The 17383-nt window shown below is 50.3% G+C and overlaps 1 protein-coding gene across 2 annotated transcripts in view; it reads left to right on the top strand.

Moving 5' to 3' along the window:
- The first annotated feature begins 66 nt into the window (after positions 1 to 66).
- Positions 67 to 17383, top strand: part of CHDH (choline dehydrogenase) — a 34601-nt gene continuing 17284 nt past the window's right edge. Inside the window, exons 1-2 of one of the 2 annotated variants that reach the window (XM_010376186.2) lie at positions 67 to 403; positions 6408 to 6478. The gene's annotated coding sequence lies outside the window, so the exon portion shown is untranslated. The remainder of the gene's footprint in view (positions 404 to 6407; positions 6479 to 17383) is intronic. The other variant, XM_010376187.2, reaches the window with a different exon arrangement.

Here is a 17383-nt window from a genome sequence, read left to right as displayed (position 1 = left end):
GTCCCGCCACCCGGACAGAGGGCGGGCCCGCTGGCCCCCTCCCAGGCTGGGGCAGGTCGCAGCGCCCTCGCCTGCCGGGACTCGGAAGAATGGGCAGAGTCCGAGCGCAGGCGGAGCACCGGCAGCCGCGGCGCGCGCCGGCCCCCGCGCACACGTGCGTGCAGTAAGCCAGGTGCCCCTGCTGCACCCGCCCTCGGGCTGCGCGCCCCTACGCCGGAGCCCAGCTAGCCTCGCTGCCCTGGGGCCGACCTGGTCGGAACGGCTGCGTGCCCCTTCCGGACACGGAGAGCGCGCGGGGCCCCGGCGCCGCCAGTTTAAGTGCCGCGGGACAGGGGCCGGGCCGCGGCCACCCGCTCCTCCCGCGCTGGCCCCGACTGTCGGGCCCTCGGCCGAGTCGTCCCGGGTGAGTAGCCGCGGACGCGCCCCGACCACCCCGCAGCAGCGCCGCCGGGCTGGGAGCCCGGAGAGGCCTGGGGGCCGGAGGTTTGGGGCCGGGCTGGACGCCGAGAACCGGGCCCGCTTTACACAATCGCCCCGCCCCGCGAAGCGAAATGGGTGTAACGCGGACTGCTGAATCTCACTGACTGCTGAATCTCACTGACTCCTTTGAGGGAGCGAGTTCTTTCAGCTACGCAGTGTTAGAGCGGTAGGAGTGCCCACTGCCCGACCCCAGGCTTTCTGGTAAATGTCTGTTTCCACCAAGTGAGTTCGGACAGCAGCACCTGGGGCTCCCAAAGCGGAAGCCGTCAGCACTGGCGATTTGGAGCTGCGCTTCTCAAATTTCCCTGGGCTGGGATCTTTGAGCGCCGCCTAAAATGAGATCCAGACGGCAGGTCCGGATCAGGCCCGGGATCTGCATTTAACGAGCCTCCACCCACGCCCCCGTAATTCGTGGGTGGGTGGCCCAAGGACCATCCTTTGAGACACAGTGGTTTGGGGGAAAGTTCACAAAGATCAGCTGGGCTAACAGTGGAGCCACAGAGGCTGGAACTGCTGCTTCAGCCCCCTCGGTTTGCAAACGACAGGGTTGTGGTGACCAACTCAGGGCCATTTAAACTTGTAGGCAGAATTAGCTCCATTCTACAAATGAAAAGACGGAGTCCTAGAGAGGGGTATGGAACTTAGGGATGTGTTGTCAGCTGGTGAGAGGTAGTACTGAGTCAAGCAGCTATTTTAGCTGAGGCCCTACTTGTGTGCCAGGCCTGGCCCACTTGCCAGTTTGGTTAGGGCTTGCATGGACTGGGGGTCAGCCAGAGGTTTGGGCTCTGGCATGCATACGTGTGGAGTTGCAGGTAGCATTTTCAGAGAATTGCTCCGGTTCCTGACCAAGGAACTCAGTTGAGGTTGTGGCCGCACCCCTGCCTGGGGCTGGGCCACCCTGAGCCCCTCATTCCACTTCTCTGAGTTGCTTTGGGCCCTGTGGCCCCTGAGAACATTTTCAGCTCTAATAGTCATCTTCCTGTTCAGCAGATACGTGCTAGGTGCAAAGGTGCACGACACATGGGTGCTGGCTGATGGGTACTCCTGGAGTGAGGATGAGTGCAGTGAGAAGTATTTTCAAGGACACAAGTGCCCGCCCTGCTGCGGAAGCCCAGCTGAAAACAGCCTGGTCTGCAAGCTCAAGAATGTGAACTTTGGCCGGGCGCGGTGGCTCAAGCCTGTAATCCCAGCACTTTGGGAGGCCGAGAGGGGCGGATCACGAGGTCAGGAGATCCAGACCATCCTGGCTAACCCGGTGAAACCCCGTCTCTACTAAAAAATACAAAAAAACTAGCCGGGCGAGGTGGCAGGCGCCTGTAGTCCCAGCTACTCGGGAGGCTGAGGCAGGAGAATGGCGTAAACCCGGGAGGCGGAGCTTGCAGTGAGCTGAGATCCGGCCACTGCACTCTAGCCTGGGCCACAGAGCGAGACTCCCTCTCAGAAAAAAAAAAAAAAAAAAAAGATTGTGAACTTTGTCCCATGGTGCTGAGGAATAATGGTACAGGCTTAGATGGTCATCAATTTTCAGTTTTAGAAAGGCCACCTGGGTGGCTCTGCAGGGCAAGTAGAGGGCTCGTCCCTCTGAGACGAAGGAGCAGGCAACCATTCACTAACATGCGTTCATTCCGTATCTGATTCTGTACTGTGGGCCAGGCTCTGGGCTGTGCTGGCTTTTCAGCTGTGTGCCAGGGCAGGCCCTGGTGTGGTGAGCTTGGTGTTGTTTGGCACACGGGCTTTGAGACAACCAGGGGTGCAGAGGTTAGGCCTGGAGACAGGGTTCATGAGTCAGACTTTCTCAGGGGGCAGTGGAGAGGAGAGGAGGATAGAGCCCTCCGGAGGAGGGCTTGCGGGAGAAGGTGGGGAGGTCTAGGAGGGGCTGCAGCAGGAACACCCAGTAGTGAGGGAGGAGCTCATGGGGTCAGATGGGGCAGAGAGATCAAGGGCACTGAGGCTGGTTGGTGGCAGTCACAGGTAGCCTTGGCAAGAGGAAAGGGGAGGTGGTTTTGTGAAAAGAGAAGGGCCGAGGTTCTTTCTCCAGGGGAAGAAGTGTCAGGTGAGGGTGGTCTGGAGGTGGCTGAGCTGTGAGTAAGGAGGAGGAATACTCAGGGAGGGGCTGCCAGACAGACCCAAGACACAGCCCAAGTGGCTTTCCTGCTGTCCTGGTTTCAGGATGACACTACCCTGGCCCCCTGGGGCTTAGGGATGGGGTGAAACCTGGTTCAGTTCCATAGTTGGGGCTGTGGAGTGGAGGAGAGGGTGTGACAGGCCCTGCAGCCACAACTGGAGGTTGAGGTGGGCAAACAGGGTGTGTCTGTCTTTCCCCTGGGGGGGTTCCCCTCCCCCCTGCCCTGCTGGCTCAGAAGGCCATGCCTCAAGTGGTCCTGCATGAGAGGTCCCAGGTGGCCTGCTGGAAGGGACACAATTTTTTTGGGTGCCTAAGCCGGATAACTTTGTGGCTTTTTGAACTAGAGGCTCTGGCAAGTCACTTCTGAGTAGTTTCCTTTTCTGTAAAATGGGGTGGTGATAGGAGCGATGAAGTGATTTGAGTCTATGAGAGAAGCGACCTTTGGAGATTTTCTGACCTCCCTCCGTCATAAATTCTGCTAGGTCTGGGTTTCTGAAAGAGCGATCAGGCAGTGTGCCTTCCTGTGCAGGGGGGCTTTCTAGGTGCTCATTAAATGCTTGAATGGATGAATAAATTAACACCTACCTTCCTCCAAGGCCAGTGCCTGTGACTGCCCACCCAGGGGAGCTGGTTTGAACTTCCTCCTCTTGCTTCACAGGCAGAGCAAAGGTCAGGGCCTCTGCCAGAGCCTGGAAGATCACTGGGTCAAGTACCCATGGCCCTGACCCAGACCCTAGGCACAGGCTCTGTGCAGCCATGGTGTAGTGAGATGCCTGGCTTCCAGACTACCTGGTTCTGTGACTCATTCACCATCTGTTGGCCTTGAGTGAGGCTCTTGGTCTTTTGGAACCTCAGTTTCTCCATCTGTAACATGGGACTGACATCAGTTCTGCCTCCCCAGCAGGGCTGTTAGGAAACGCAGAAGAAACAGCAAATAGGAAAGCAAATTGAAGGATTTAAGAGTGCTGTGTAAATTTAGGGGCAAGAGAGGCAGAACCAAAAAAAAAAAAAAAAAAAAAAAAAAAAAGGAAAATTCCCTAGGACCCAAGAATCACGGTAATCCCAGATTCTGTCATTGTTATTCAGACCTTTGCTTCTTTGCCTGATCCATCCCTGGGAGAACAAGGCCATCAGGGTTGTTGACATGTCCCGCGGGTCCAGCTTCCACCCACACAGGTGGAATTTTCCACTTCGTTCTTTTGCAAATATTAATCAAAGCCCTGGCTGGTCAACAGTGGATTCATTGTCTCGTGAAGAGTGAGCTGTTTCTAGCACATACTGGCTGTCTCCCAGGGACTCTGGTGGTGAGCCTGAGCTGGGAGAGGAGCTGTTAGGAGCACTCCTGGCATCGGTGCTCCTTCAACCCCATGTTCTGCTCCAGGTGGTTAAGCTTGGTCAACTTTAATGCCTGCTTTGAGGGAAAGACCCTGAAGCCACACTGAGGGCTTGCACCCTACTGTTCCCAGCAAGGCTACAAAACCACATTTTCTCTGCTGTAGTAGGAGGGGCTGACCCAGAAAAGCCCACAGACTCAGGCCAGGTGTTAACTCAGCTTTAATCCCACTCGTCCTGGTTCCTAGGAGAAACCCCTTGAAGTCACATACATGTGTTCTGTTCATGGCTGTGGTCCCTGGGCCTTGTCTCCTGGGTACTTGCATTGATTTTCACATTGTTGTTATCACACTAGGGTCTCAAAGAAAGCCTGGAATGCAGAGGAGGCAGGAACTGTTGTGGTTCTCTCAAAGCTCCATCTGTAAACAGGGGTGATGAAGTTAGCCTCATAGGGCTGCAGGGAGGACCACCCTGTCAACCTATGTTGGGCCCTATGTTGGGCACATGCAACAGGATTGGTGGTATATTTTTTGATCCATGATACTTGAATGTATTTGTTATTAATAATATTATTGGTCATAGATGTAGCATCACATTCCACACTTTATGGAGGAAGAAACAAGATGAGTGAGGCTATGTAAGAAGAGGGAGGATGAAACTCAGGCCATGCTGTGAATTTGATAAAATCACTATGTGGTTTGGTTTTAGTTTTGTGCTTTGTTTTTCTTTTCTTTCCTTTTTTTTTTTTTTTTTTTGAGACAGAGTGTTGTTCTGTTGCCAAGGCCGGAGTGCAGTGGTGCAATCATAGCTCACTGGGTTCAAGCAGTCCTCCTGCCTCAGCCTCCCAAGTAGCTGGGACTACAGGTGCACACCAGCACACCACCATGCCTGACTTTTTCTTTCTTTTTTTTATTTTTATTGTTTAGAAATGGGGTCTTGCCATGTTACCGAGGCTGATATTGAACTTCTGGCCTCAAGCAATCCTCCTGCCTTGGCCTCCCAAAGTGCTAGGATTACAGGCATGAGCCACTGCACCTGGTCCTTTTAATTCTTTGAAATGTATTTTTAGCCCTTGGCCCTCAACAAAACCTATGAAATGAGTGGTTGCATTTTCATTTCATAGATGAGGAAACTGAGGCCCAGTGATGCTAACCACGAGTGGTAGCAGAGTGGAGACTGCAACCTAAGGATCTTGACTACCAGCCACTTTCAATTCTCTTTCAGTGTAGTAAAACTTGAACATGGAACACCAATGCATGAAACCGACACAGGTGACATTGCATATTCATGTGAGTTTAGTTTGTTTATTTATTTATTTATTATTTATTTTTGAGACAGAGTTTCACTCCTGTCGCCCAGGCTGGAGTACAGTGGCTCACTGCAGCCACTGCCTCCTGGGTTCGAGTGATTTTCCTGCCTCAGCCTCTTGAGTAGCTGGGATTACAGGCACCCAACACCACGCCCGGCAAATTTTTGTATTTTCAGTAGAGATGGGGTTTCAATGTTGGACAGGCTGGTCTCGAACTCCTGACCTCAGGTGATCCGCCTGCCTTGGTCTCCCAAAGTGCTGGGATTACAGGCGTGAGCCACTGCACCCAGCCTGTGAGTTTATTTTGTAACTTTATATTTGTGATTTGTGTGTGTGTGTGTGTGTGTATCATAGTTAGAACAGCGATACCATTTTCAGGAGCACACTAGAAACCTGGGGCCATGGGTGCAAGTTGATGTCTTACACTAGCCCCAGCTCCTGATTTATTTCGGTATTTTAGTGATAGAGTGATTTCCAGTTGATACAAAGAAGCAGTCAGTTTTTCAAACGCTCACCTTGCAATCTTAGGACCCTCTGCAGTTAAACCCATCCAGAAGTTTGAAGGGGAAACAGCAGTGGGCATGTATGTGAAAATTGGCTGGCTAACCATGGCTGGCCAAGGTGCTTTGACCAGCAGGGTCACCTAGCACACAACCTGGACCTTGCAGTGAGCTATGATCCTGCCACTGCACTCCAGCCTGGGCGACAGAGGTGTCTGCTGGAAGTGGCTCTGCTTGTACTGGTGTGGAAGTGTGCCAATGAGCGCAGAAAATCAAACAGGCTTTGCAGCGCCTGTGATGCGTTTATAGGAAGTACTGGAGTCGGCACAGCAGACGGTGGGAAGAGAAGCTTTGTCCTGGCGTCTCTGGCCAACCTCCTAAGCTGATGGATTTGGGGTCTCCAGGGGATCCATGTCTGGTACATAGCAGTGCTTCTCAAACTCTCCATGGTGAAAGACTAGATGATTGTTTTTAAAATTTTAATCTTTCATGGGCCAATTTTAAAAATATGATGAAAATTGTTATAATAAGATTGAAGATATATAAAAAGATAAACCCATTATCTGCTTATTAGACTCGACAGACATGAGGTTGCTGTGTCAAATGATAAAACTGTAAACGTTTCTACCCTCTGACTTGATTCTGTACTTATCTTTCTCAGACAAGCACAAAAAGTGCGTAGGCCAGCCCTGGTCACAGAGTGCACCGTATCCTGTCACTTCTGCATGTGAGGTGGGTATTTTTTAACTGAGATTTCAAAAAAAAAAAAAAATAGGTTAAAAGTTTACTTGAAAAAGGAAGCTGGCAATGAACATTTGCAGAACACCCCAAACTTCTGGGGAATCGTTGGAAATCCCTCGCCGCCCACCAGGCCCTGTGCCACAGAGATGCTCCCACCTTTTTGCTTTTCCTCAGTTCTCTAGTGGGATCTGAGATTTCAAACAAACAGCAACTACAAAAATCCTTTTTATCGTGGAAGATTTGAAACCTATATAAAATTAGCCAGAAGAGATGATGGAGACAGGAATTTTGTGTTCTCATCACATAACTTTGTTAGCATCACCTCGTGGGGGTCCTGTTTTGTATGTCCCACTGATCGCTGGGGTGACTGTAAGCCAAATCCTAGATAGCTTTTTTTTTTTTTTTTTTTTGAGACAAGGTCTTTCTTTGTCATCCAGGCTGGGGTACAGTGGCAGGATCATAGCTCATGTAACCTTGAACCCCTGGGCTCAAGCAGTCCTCCCACCTCAGCCTTCTAACGAGCTGGGACTACAGGTGTGTGCCACCATGTCCAGCTAATAAAAATTTTTGTAGACATGGGATTTCAAAATGTTGCCCAACCTGGTCTTGAACTCCTGGCCTCAAGCAATCCTCCCACCTCCACTTCTGCATCCCAAGGTGCTGAGATTAAGGGGTGTGAGCCACCACACCCAGCCTTAAATATTTATCTTTAGAAATAGTTAGAAATAGTTGAATTATTCTCTTCTGGTTATTTTGAAATGTATAATAGATTGTTAACTACAGTCACCATACTAACCTGTCAAATACTAGATCTCATTTCTTCTAACTGTATATTAGGTATTTCTTCTATCTAACTGTATATCTTCAACCCCCCATTCTCCCTTCTCTTCCTGAACTCTGATAACTACCCATCTATTCCCTGTCTTCATGAGATCCACTTTTTTAGCTCCCCCACTATGAGTGAGAATGTGGTTTTTGACTTTCTGTGCTTGGCTTATTTCATTTAACATAATGACCTCCAGCTCCATCCATGTTGCTGCAAATGACAGGAACTCATTCTTTTTGACAGTTGAATAGTACTCCATTATGTATATGGATCATATTTTTTAAAAATCTATTTGTCCATTAATGGACACTTAGGTTGATTCCATGTCTTGGCTATTGGGAATAGTGCTGCAGTAAACATGGGTGTGCAGATATCTCTTTGATATATTGACTTCCTTTCTTCTATATACCCAGCCCAGTAGTGGGATTGTTGGATTATATGGTATTTCTATTTTTAGTGTTTTGAGGCATCTCCATATTGTTTTTCATAGTGGCTGTACTAATTTACATTCCCACGAACAATGTACAGAGGTTCCTGAAAGGGTGAGTTTAAACAACATAACCACAGAATCCTAGTCACGTCTGACAAATAATGATTTCTTGACATCCTCACATACGTACTCAGTGTTCAAATGACCAGGGTCCAGTGAAGAGCAGCACATTCTCATGGTTGGATCTTGCTCCCCTCACAGCCTGTTGGCTTCCCATTCTCTCTCTCATCTGTCTCTCCTTTATCCATTCTATACTTGGATTTACTGTTGAAGAACTGTGTGGGGTTTCCTTGCGCCTGGATTCTGCTGATGATAGACCTTTGCAAGTTGCTCTGACCTTTGCGTTTCTTGTGAGTTGGTGGATTGATCTAGAAGTGTGATCAGATTCAGGTTTGAACTTTTGGACAAGGATGTTTTGTACGTGGTGTTACATTTTCCCGTTCAGACCCCTGCCTGGACCGTATGGAGAAGTCGGTCTTTTAATTGCCTCCTGTGAAGTCACCTTGGTGAGTCCCAGCTGACCCTCACCCATATCTTTTTCTCCTTCTGCTGGTCCTGGCTCCCCCTTGTTCTGAGATCACCCTGGCTGCTCTGTGGAGAGCTGGTTCTGGGGTGGCCTGAGGAGGCAGCATTAGTAGCAAGGACAATGCTAGGACGTTGTGGGGAGGGTCCCAGTGGGAGATAATGGGGCCTGATCCAGGTGGTGTCCAAGGGGTGGACAAAAGTGGGCAGATTCTGCAGCACCAGCCTCATCCGTATGAGAGAAGCTAATACCACCTAGGCCTCAGCTTCTGTGTCTGCTTTTCCTCCCCGGATAGTGCATTGTTATATACCAGTCACATGACAAGCGTTTATTGAGTGCCTGCTGCGTACCTGGCTCTGGGGGCTTCCAGCTCTCCCCCACTGCTGTCTGTAAGTGAATGCACATGGTAGGAAGAGCAGCTCTGTGGATGGGCTCTGCCAGGTGGGAGCTTGGTAACTTGTGGCCTCTGAAGCCTGCCCTGTGCCTGGCGTGAGGAAGAGCCTTCAACTCCCCTGGAGAGGGAACAGCAGTTGTCTTTCTCTTGCTGCTATGTTACTGCATAAGAGCTGGGACAGCAGCGCCTTCTGTCCCCTCGGCCTGCCTCTGGCTGTGCTCTGGCTTACCCACGCCCACCTCCCCACTTTCACCCGAGGCCCTCTATGCCACAGATCCCACTCACCCAGGCACAGTGCAGCCCGGAGTTCAGGGAGTTCACATCTGGAGTGGAGTGGCCAGTCTTCCTCAGGGGCCAGCCTGAGGCACTGCACCCCCTCACCCCCTAGTCTATCAGGTGCTTGACTCTGGGAGGGGCCCCTAAGGGATTCGGGTCTCCTCAGCAGCGACCTCTGTTGCACCCTGCCTCCTACCCATGGCTGGGCGCCCGCAGCACCTGCATAGACTGGATCCACAGACACGCCTCTGAGGGAAAGAAATGGTAGGTGACCCCGAGGAGCCGTCTCTGGAGGTTGAGTGCCTGGGCCCCCCACCCCTGTCTGGGTGTTAGAACTCCAGGTTTCCAATCTTATATTCTCCTTTTTTTTTTTTGTGAGACAGAGTCTCACTCTGTTGCCCAGGCTGGAGTGCAGTGATGTGATCTTGGCTCATGGCAACCTCTGCCTCCCAGGTTCAAGCGATTCTTTTGCCTCGGCCTTGAGTAGCTGAGACTTCAAGGTGCGTGCCACCACGCCCGGCTAATTTTTGTATTTTTAGTAGAGATGAGGTTTTGCCATGTTGACCAGGCTGGTCTTGAACTCCTGACCTTAGGTGATCTACCTGCCTCAGCCTCCCAAAGTGCTGGGATTACAGATGTGAGCCACTGTGCCTGGCCTCCCACCTTACATATACTCTGCTTTTGGTATAGACCACGTGAAGGTTTTAGAAAGTGGGGAAGCAGCTAGAGAGTAGAGGGGTGTGTGCGGAGGGCAGAGGCCTGGAATGTGGAGCACAAAGTTCCCAGGCTAAGGAAGCACCCACTGTGGGGCAGCAGAGGGGAGGCAGGAGGGCAGACTCCCTTCGGAGGAGCTACAGGCATTGGAGGTGCCCGCAGAGGCCAGCGCCCACGCCTTATCAACAGGAAACCCCTGCCCTGGGTTACACAGTGAGGCCTGGCAGAGCTCTGATGCGATGTCAGACTTCAGGGCTCCACCTCGGGTTTTTTTGGCAGCCTGTAGCCTCAGCCCAGCCCCATCTGCCCCTCTTCACCAGGAGGATCCAGAAGGCAGGTGGGCTATGCCCGAGCAGCCAAGGCACAAGGGGCCAAGTGGTGTGGCCTCGTGCACACTGTCCAATATCATCTCCCAGGTAGCAATTTCCAATTCAGTTGTTAATTGTGTATCAATATGTGGGAGATGAGATTCCTGGGAAGAAAAAGTTGACACTGAAGAAAATGCTTTTTTTTTTTTCCTTTTAGAGACAGGGTCTTGCTCTGTTGCCCATGCTGGAGTGCAGTGGAACAGTGCTAGCTCACTGCAACCTTGAACTCCTGGGCTCAAGTGATTGTCCTGCCTCAGCCTCCTGAGTAGCTAGGACTACAGGTACACACCACCGTGCCTGGCTAATTAAAAAACAAGGTTGTTTTAGAAAAAATTTCTGGGTCTTGCTGTGTTGCCCAGGCTGGTCTTCAACTCCTCAACTGCATCAAGCAATCCTGCCTCAGCCCAGAAGATGCTTTCAAAAACATTGTTTTAAACTTTTTAATTGAGGTGCAACATACATACAGTAAAGTGTCCATCGTGTTGGTTTTGATCTGTATGTATGCCTGGGTAACCATCACCAGGTTTGGATCCAGAACATTCCCAGGGGGTGCCTTCTGTTGGTCCTGGCACAGGTGTATGAGCTCAGCATCCACATCTCAGGCTGCCCAGGTTGGGTTTGCTGTAGGCCGCGTGCATCCTCATCCCCTGCATGTGTCTCCTCAGCCAGCATGACAGAGCGCCAGCCTCAGGCCAGGCTCAGCACACTGTGGGAGGCAAGGGCATGGAGCCCTCAGCCAGGGATGTGGGCCTTCCACAGCTCATCTCACTATTAGCCTGTTGAGGTCCCAGTAAGTGGCACAGAGAAGTCCCAGGATGGATGTGGTCAGTGGTGAGGAGGTCTTCCCAGGGAAATTCATGCCCATGGGAAAGTGAGGAGTGAATAGGTGAAAGGAGGTTAGGACCTGTACCTGGAAGAGGGAACAGCATGTGCGAAGGCCCTGAGGAGGAAGGGAGGGTGGACCAGGCACCTGGAGCCCTGGGAGTGAAGCTCGCAGTGGGACGATGGCCACAGAGGCAGGGGCCTGGCCTGATCGGGCTTAGGACAAGAGGGCCTGGGGGGCCATGGGGAAGCTTGTCCCACTGTCTTAGGGAGGTGGGGGGCCTGAGTTGGGGGTGGCATGAGATTCCTGTATGAGGAGGAGCAGTTGCCAAGTGTTGCTCCCTAGACCACCACTGCCTCTGGGCCCATCCAGGCCTCATTCTCAAACTGGGATCCTTCCCACCCTGGGCCACTGCACTGCACTCCCCTCAGCCCACCACAGGGCTGGGTATTCAGATGGTTGTGCTCCTGGGAGGCTCTGCTGGGCTGTAGGAAAGCAGCCAAACCTTCTTGGCTTGAGACCCCTGGCATGGGAACTTGGTGTCTTGCACCCTTTTGTGTGCTGACGATGACCTTTTGGCTTCTGTGATGTGGCTTTGTTGGTTGGGCCTGTGGTGGAGGGGGTCCCAGCCTTTGGCTTGACATGGGGCAGGGGCTTGACCTCTTCAGGCTGGTTTCCCTCTCTGTGACATGGGGCTGATGGTGATGGAGTGATGATGAAGACCCTCCATCCCACCCAGCATCTTTGGGGGCTTAAATGTTATAACCCGTGTGACGTGCTCAGCAGGGGTAGCTGATCCTCTTAATATAACTCAGTTTGGTCCCCTGGTTTAATGGAGCTGTATGATCAGACAAAGGCAGCCACAGAGCAATGTGTTCTTACCCACACGAAGCCCAGCCTAGCATGTAGGGAATCTTGTTCGAGGTCTCACAGAGGTTGCGGGTCAAAGCCAGTACTAGAAGGCTAGATGGAAAAAAGCAGGTGACCTGCCCTGAATCCTTCTTTGGTGAATGACCCCCAGATGGGTAAAGGTGGCCATGGCCCTTACCACGTTTTGTAGTTACCCCAAAAGACTGTCATCATCAGCCTGGCCCATGGGCACAGGTGGTGAAGGTCAGTGCAAGCCTGGGGCGGTGCTGACTTCAGGGTGCCGAGGCTCAGGGCTGTAAAGTAACTTTCTGGGCTTTGAAGCTCATGAGTAGCTGAGCTTTGTGCTGGGACTACCCGAACCTTGTCCACAATGGGCTATGGTGGCCACTTCTTAAATGTGTTAGCAGGGTTCTTTCGTGTGGATGGACTCACTTTTTTAATGGGCAGTCCCTTACTGGGGGAGTGTTAGGTTGTTTGTAATTCTTTGCCGTTGTAAACAACACAGGGACAGGCCCCTTGTGCTTGTTTTCCTATGGTTGTGCAGAGCTCTCTCTTGATTAAATTCCCAGAAGCAGGATTGCTGAGACAAAGGGCTGTACCTTTAAATTGCATCTGTTTTTCTGGAAATGCTGACGTGCTCCCAGGCTGAACCCAAAGTGGAATCATTGTTTATCATTGGCCTTGTCCAGCCTGAGTTCCTCAAAGGCTGAGCAAGTTTTAGGCATCATTTTGCATGCAGGACTAGGCTGGTGTGGCTCGGCCTCGCTCTGGAGTTCTGTCTTCACCTCTTGGGCGACCAATGAAAGCTAGGACTGTAGTGGCCAAAGGATCTGATCCTATAGGGCACAGTACACTGCACTGGCCGAGAGCTAGAAAGAAAACGTGTGCACACCAAGATGTGGTGAGGGAGAAAGTGCTGCTGGGAGGCCTGCGCAAAGGGCCCTTTCAGGAAGCTTCCTTAGTACTCCAGCTGTGTGACTCTGTGGGCAGATGTGTTGCAAATATGGGTACTCCTGGAATGGTGCATAAGCATTTTCTTCTGGGCGTGATCCTTTTGCAACTTCACTCTACCAAAGTTATAAAATGTGTTGTGCAATTGGCCACATGCTCAAAATTACATGGAAATCTGTCTTGTCATATAAAGCAATCAGTTTTCTGACCACAAAATTCAGCAAACTTTTCAATAGCAGTCTTTGGATCCTTTTTTTTTTAATTTAGGGAGTCTCGCTCTGTCCCCCAGGCTGGAGTGCAATCTGGGCTCACTGCAACCTCTGCCTCCTGGGTTCAAGAGATTGTCCTGCCTCAGCCTCCTGAGTAGCTGGGATTACAGGTACCTACCACCACGCCTGGCTAATTTTTTTGTATTTTTAGTAGAGACAGGGTTCACCATGTTGGCCAGGCTGTATTTGAGCTCCTGACCTCAAGTGATCCACCTGCCTTGGCCTCCCAAAGTACTGGGATTACAGGCCTCAGCCACTGCGCCTGGCCAGTTTTTGATTACTGATTTGAGAATTTGAAATGAGAATTGTTAGCTGTTGCTACAAAGGGCTATGGCAATGAAAGCCACCAGCCATATCAGTAGGAGGTGGTGGCCCCCGTGTTTGTTACTCCTCTCTCTGCTTGATCCACCCACTGCGGCCCTCACTGGCACTGGGGGCAGGGGTTTCGAGTTGACCGAAGCCTTGCCTCCCACACAGTGGTGCTGCAGGGACCAGATATCCAGCACCAAGGCCGGCCGGCCAGATGGAAGGTGTGGCTTGGTGGGGCTGCCCAGTGCCGCAGGAGACCTCATGTCACATGAATCTTTTCCTCTTGACTGGAAGGTAGAGCAGGCAAAAGTCTCTTCTTCCTCGTGCATGGTGGTTGGCAAAACCACATCGTCCTCTTCTGGTCCAAGCACTAGACTGGGCCTGGGCATGGTTGGTTTCAGGAAACAGAGTGGGCTGGGGATGCAGGCAGGACTTCGACTCCAACACCCGGAAATGAACACACATGCTATCCTGTCTTTCCCTGCTCTCATTCCTGCCCACCTTCCATCCTGCCAATGCCAGGCAGCTCGTTCCCTGCCCAGGCAGCCCAGGGAAGTGGAAGGGGCTGCTTCCCTGGAACTCCTGCCCCACACCAGTCAGTCTGCCCACCCACCCACCCAGCCTGGGAGGGCACTAGGCTAGCAGCTTAGGAGGCCCCTCCCTCGTGGGGAGGATGGGAGTGTCAAGGGGAGGTGTTGGAGCAGAGTTGTGATACGGGGTGGGGTTTTCAAATGATTGGGGCCCAGAAGAGTAAATGACCTGGCGCCACCTCAGGAAGAAGGGGTCTGTCTTCACTCCTGCAGGGTAGGCTCGCTGCCCCCTTCCGAAGCTCCTTTGTTGCCTCTTGATCTTGTCGATTTTAATTATTGTCATTTACTGCAGACCCTCAGTAAAACTACACAACAACAAACACACATGTGCCTGTCATCTAGATCAAGAAAGAAAACATGACTGGTGCAAATGAAAACCCCCAGGAATACCTCCCTGCTCAGAGGTTACTACTGTCCTCAAGTTTCTTTATACCTTTCTCCTTCATAGGTTTGATTTCCTTAACAAAATCCAGAATTCAGTTGCATGTAGGATTTTGTTGGTGATTTAACCATTTTAAGTGTAATTCAGTGGCATTAGGTATATTCACAGTGTTGTGCACTCATCACCACCACTATCCGTTTCCAAATTTTTTTCCATCACCTCAAACAGAAGCTCTGTTCCCCCAAACAATAGCTCCTTGTTTCCCTTCCCCTCATCCCCTAGTAACCTCTAATCTATTTTCTGTTTCTATGGATTTGTCTGTTCTGGGTAACTCGATGTAAGTGGAATCATACAATATTTGTCCTTTGGTGTCTGGCTTATTTCACTTAGCATAATGTTTTCAAGGTGCAGCCAAGTTGTAGCATGTGCCAGAATTTCATTCCTTTCTAAGGCTGAATAATATACTATTATATATATACACACATACACACAAACACACACACACACACCACGTTTTGTTTATCTACTCACCTATTTTTGTTTGTTTTTGAGACAGAGTCTCGCTATGTCACCCAGGCTGGAGTGCAGTGGCACGATCCTGGTTCACTCCATTCTCCTGCCTCAGTCTCCCGAGTAGCTGGGACTACAGGTGCCCACCACCATGCCCGGCTAATTTTTTGTATTTTTAGTAGAGACGGGGTTTCACCGTGTTAGCCAGGATGGTCTCTATCTCCTGACCTCGTGATCTGCCCACCTAGACCTCCCAAAGTGCTGGGATTACAGGTGTGAGCCACCGCGCCTGGCCCTGCTCACCTGCTGATAGACATTTGAGTTGTTTCCACCTTTTTGCTATTGTGAATAATGATGCTGTAAACATTGGTGTAAGAATAGCTGTTCAAGTTTCTGCTTTCAGGTTTTTGGAGTATACACCTAGGAGTGGAATTACTGGATCACATGGTCTGTGTTTAGCTTTTCGAGAAACTGCTAACCTGTCTTCCACAGAATTTGCAACATTTTACATTCCTACCAGCAGTGTGCAAAGGTTCCCATTTCTCCATATCCTCATCTCATCAACACTTGTTACTTTTCTCTTTCTTTCTTTTTCTTTTCCTTCCTTCCTTTCTTTTCTTCCTTTCCTTTCCTTTCCCTTTCCCTTTCTTTACCTTTCTTTCCCTTTCCTTTCCTTTCCTTTCCCTTCCTTTCCCTTCCCTTCCTCTTCCCTTTCCCTTCCCTTCCCTTTCCCTTCCCTTCCTTTCCCTTCCCTTCCTTTCTCTTCCTTTCCCTTCCCTTCCTCTTCCCTTTCCCTTCCTCTTCCCTTTCCCTTCCCTTTCCCTTCTCCTTCGCTTCCCCTTCACTTCCACTTTGCTTCCCTTTCCCTTTCCTTTCCCTTCCCTTTCCCTTTCCTTTCCCTTCCCTTTCCCTTCCCTTTCCCTTCCCTTTCCCTTCGATGGAGTCCAGCTCTGTTGCCAGGCTGGAGTGCAGTGGCGCCATCTCGGCTCACTGCAACCTTTATTATAGCCATCCTGATGGGTGTGAGGTGGTAATTCACTGTGATTTTGATTTATATTTTCATAATGATTAGTGATGCTGAGCATCTTTTCATGTGTTTATTGGCCATTTGTGTTTCTTTCTTAGAGAATGTCTATTCAAGTCCTTTGACCATTTTCTATTTGGGTTGTTTGTTGTTGAGTTATAGTTTTAAACATATTCTAGATATTAATCTCTTATCAGATATATGGTGTGCAAATATTTTCTCCTATGGATTGTCATTTCATTCTTGAGAGTGTCCTTTGATGCAGTAAATTGTTTAATTTTGATGAACTATAACTTATCTACAGGTAGGGTGAAACAAGCACCCCTGTGGCCACCACCAATGGGACTGTGCTGGGTCAGACCTAAAATCAGTACAGGACTGGGTCTTGCCCAAGGCCTGCTGTAACCACTACATGGCTACCGTCTGTATTCACACAAGGCCTCAGGGCTCTACAGTCATCCAGCAGTGAAGCCAGCCAGGCTTGTGGCCTTCCCTTTGGGGCGGCAAGTTTTCCCAGGCCCCGGGCAGGTCTAGAGATGCTGTCCAGGAGCCAGCTACTGGAGTCAAAAACCTTAGAAAGCTACCTCATGTTCTATTCTACTGCAGCTGAGCTGGCACTCATACCATGTGACACAGTCCTTCCCACTTTTCCCTTTCCTTTCCACAGGCAGAGGGGCCTCACACCATGGCGACCACCACAGGCCCACAGGGAGGGCTGCCAGGATACCACCCGCATTCACTTAAGGCCCAAGGGCTCTTCAGTCAGCTTGTGGTGAATGCTGCCAGGCCTGAGACTCACCCTTCAGGGCAGTGGGCTCCCCTGTGGTCCAGGGTTCGTCCGGAAAGGCCACCTAAGAGCCAAGGCCTGGAATCAGGGAACCAAGAGCCCTCTTGGTGCTCTCCTCCCCTGTGGCCAGCTGGTGCCTGATTTTTGGTTGCTATGAAATTGCTCCATTGGTGCAGATAGTTGTCAAACTTGGTGTTCCTGTGGGGTGGGGGACGAGGGGGATGATCGAGGGAGCAAAGAGAACTTTGCCATCTTGCTCTTCTCCTCCCTGATTTCAGTCTTTTAAGATGTATTAAGACTTGTTTTGTTGCCTAACATATGGTCTGTCCTGCAGAATGTTCCATGTGCACTTGGAAAAAGTGTGTATTCTCTTGTTGTAGTGAATGTTTTGTATATATCTGTTAGGTCTCCAGCTGGTTTAAAGTGTTATTCAAATCCTCTATTTCCTTACTGATCTTCTGTCTGGCTTCTGTCCATTACTGAAATCGGAGTATTGAAGTCTCCAGTTATGATCGTAGGTCTGTTTATTTCTCCCTTCAAATCTGTCATTGTTTGCTACGTCTATTTTGGGGCCCTGATATTTGGTGCATATATGAATTTCATGTTTTAAAACTTCACATATATACAAATTTATGTGAAGACAGATATCTATAATCTCATTTAGGCCACAACCTCCTATAATTTTCTTTTTGTGTGCTGAATATATTTTTAGGATTCATCCATGTTGATGTAAGGTGCTATGTTTTCTTCATTTTCACTGCTGTCTGGGGTTTCTTTGTATGACCAACTG

Source organism: Rhinopithecus roxellana, chromosome 1, assembly GCF_007565055.1.
Source record: "Rhinopithecus roxellana isolate Shanxi Qingling chromosome 1, ASM756505v1, whole genome shotgun sequence".
Classification (NCBI taxonomy): domain Eukaryota; kingdom Metazoa; phylum Chordata; class Mammalia; order Primates; family Cercopithecidae; genus Rhinopithecus; species Rhinopithecus roxellana.
The sequence above is the reverse complement of the archived record's forward strand: the minus strand, read 5'-3'. Positions and strand labels throughout refer to the sequence as shown.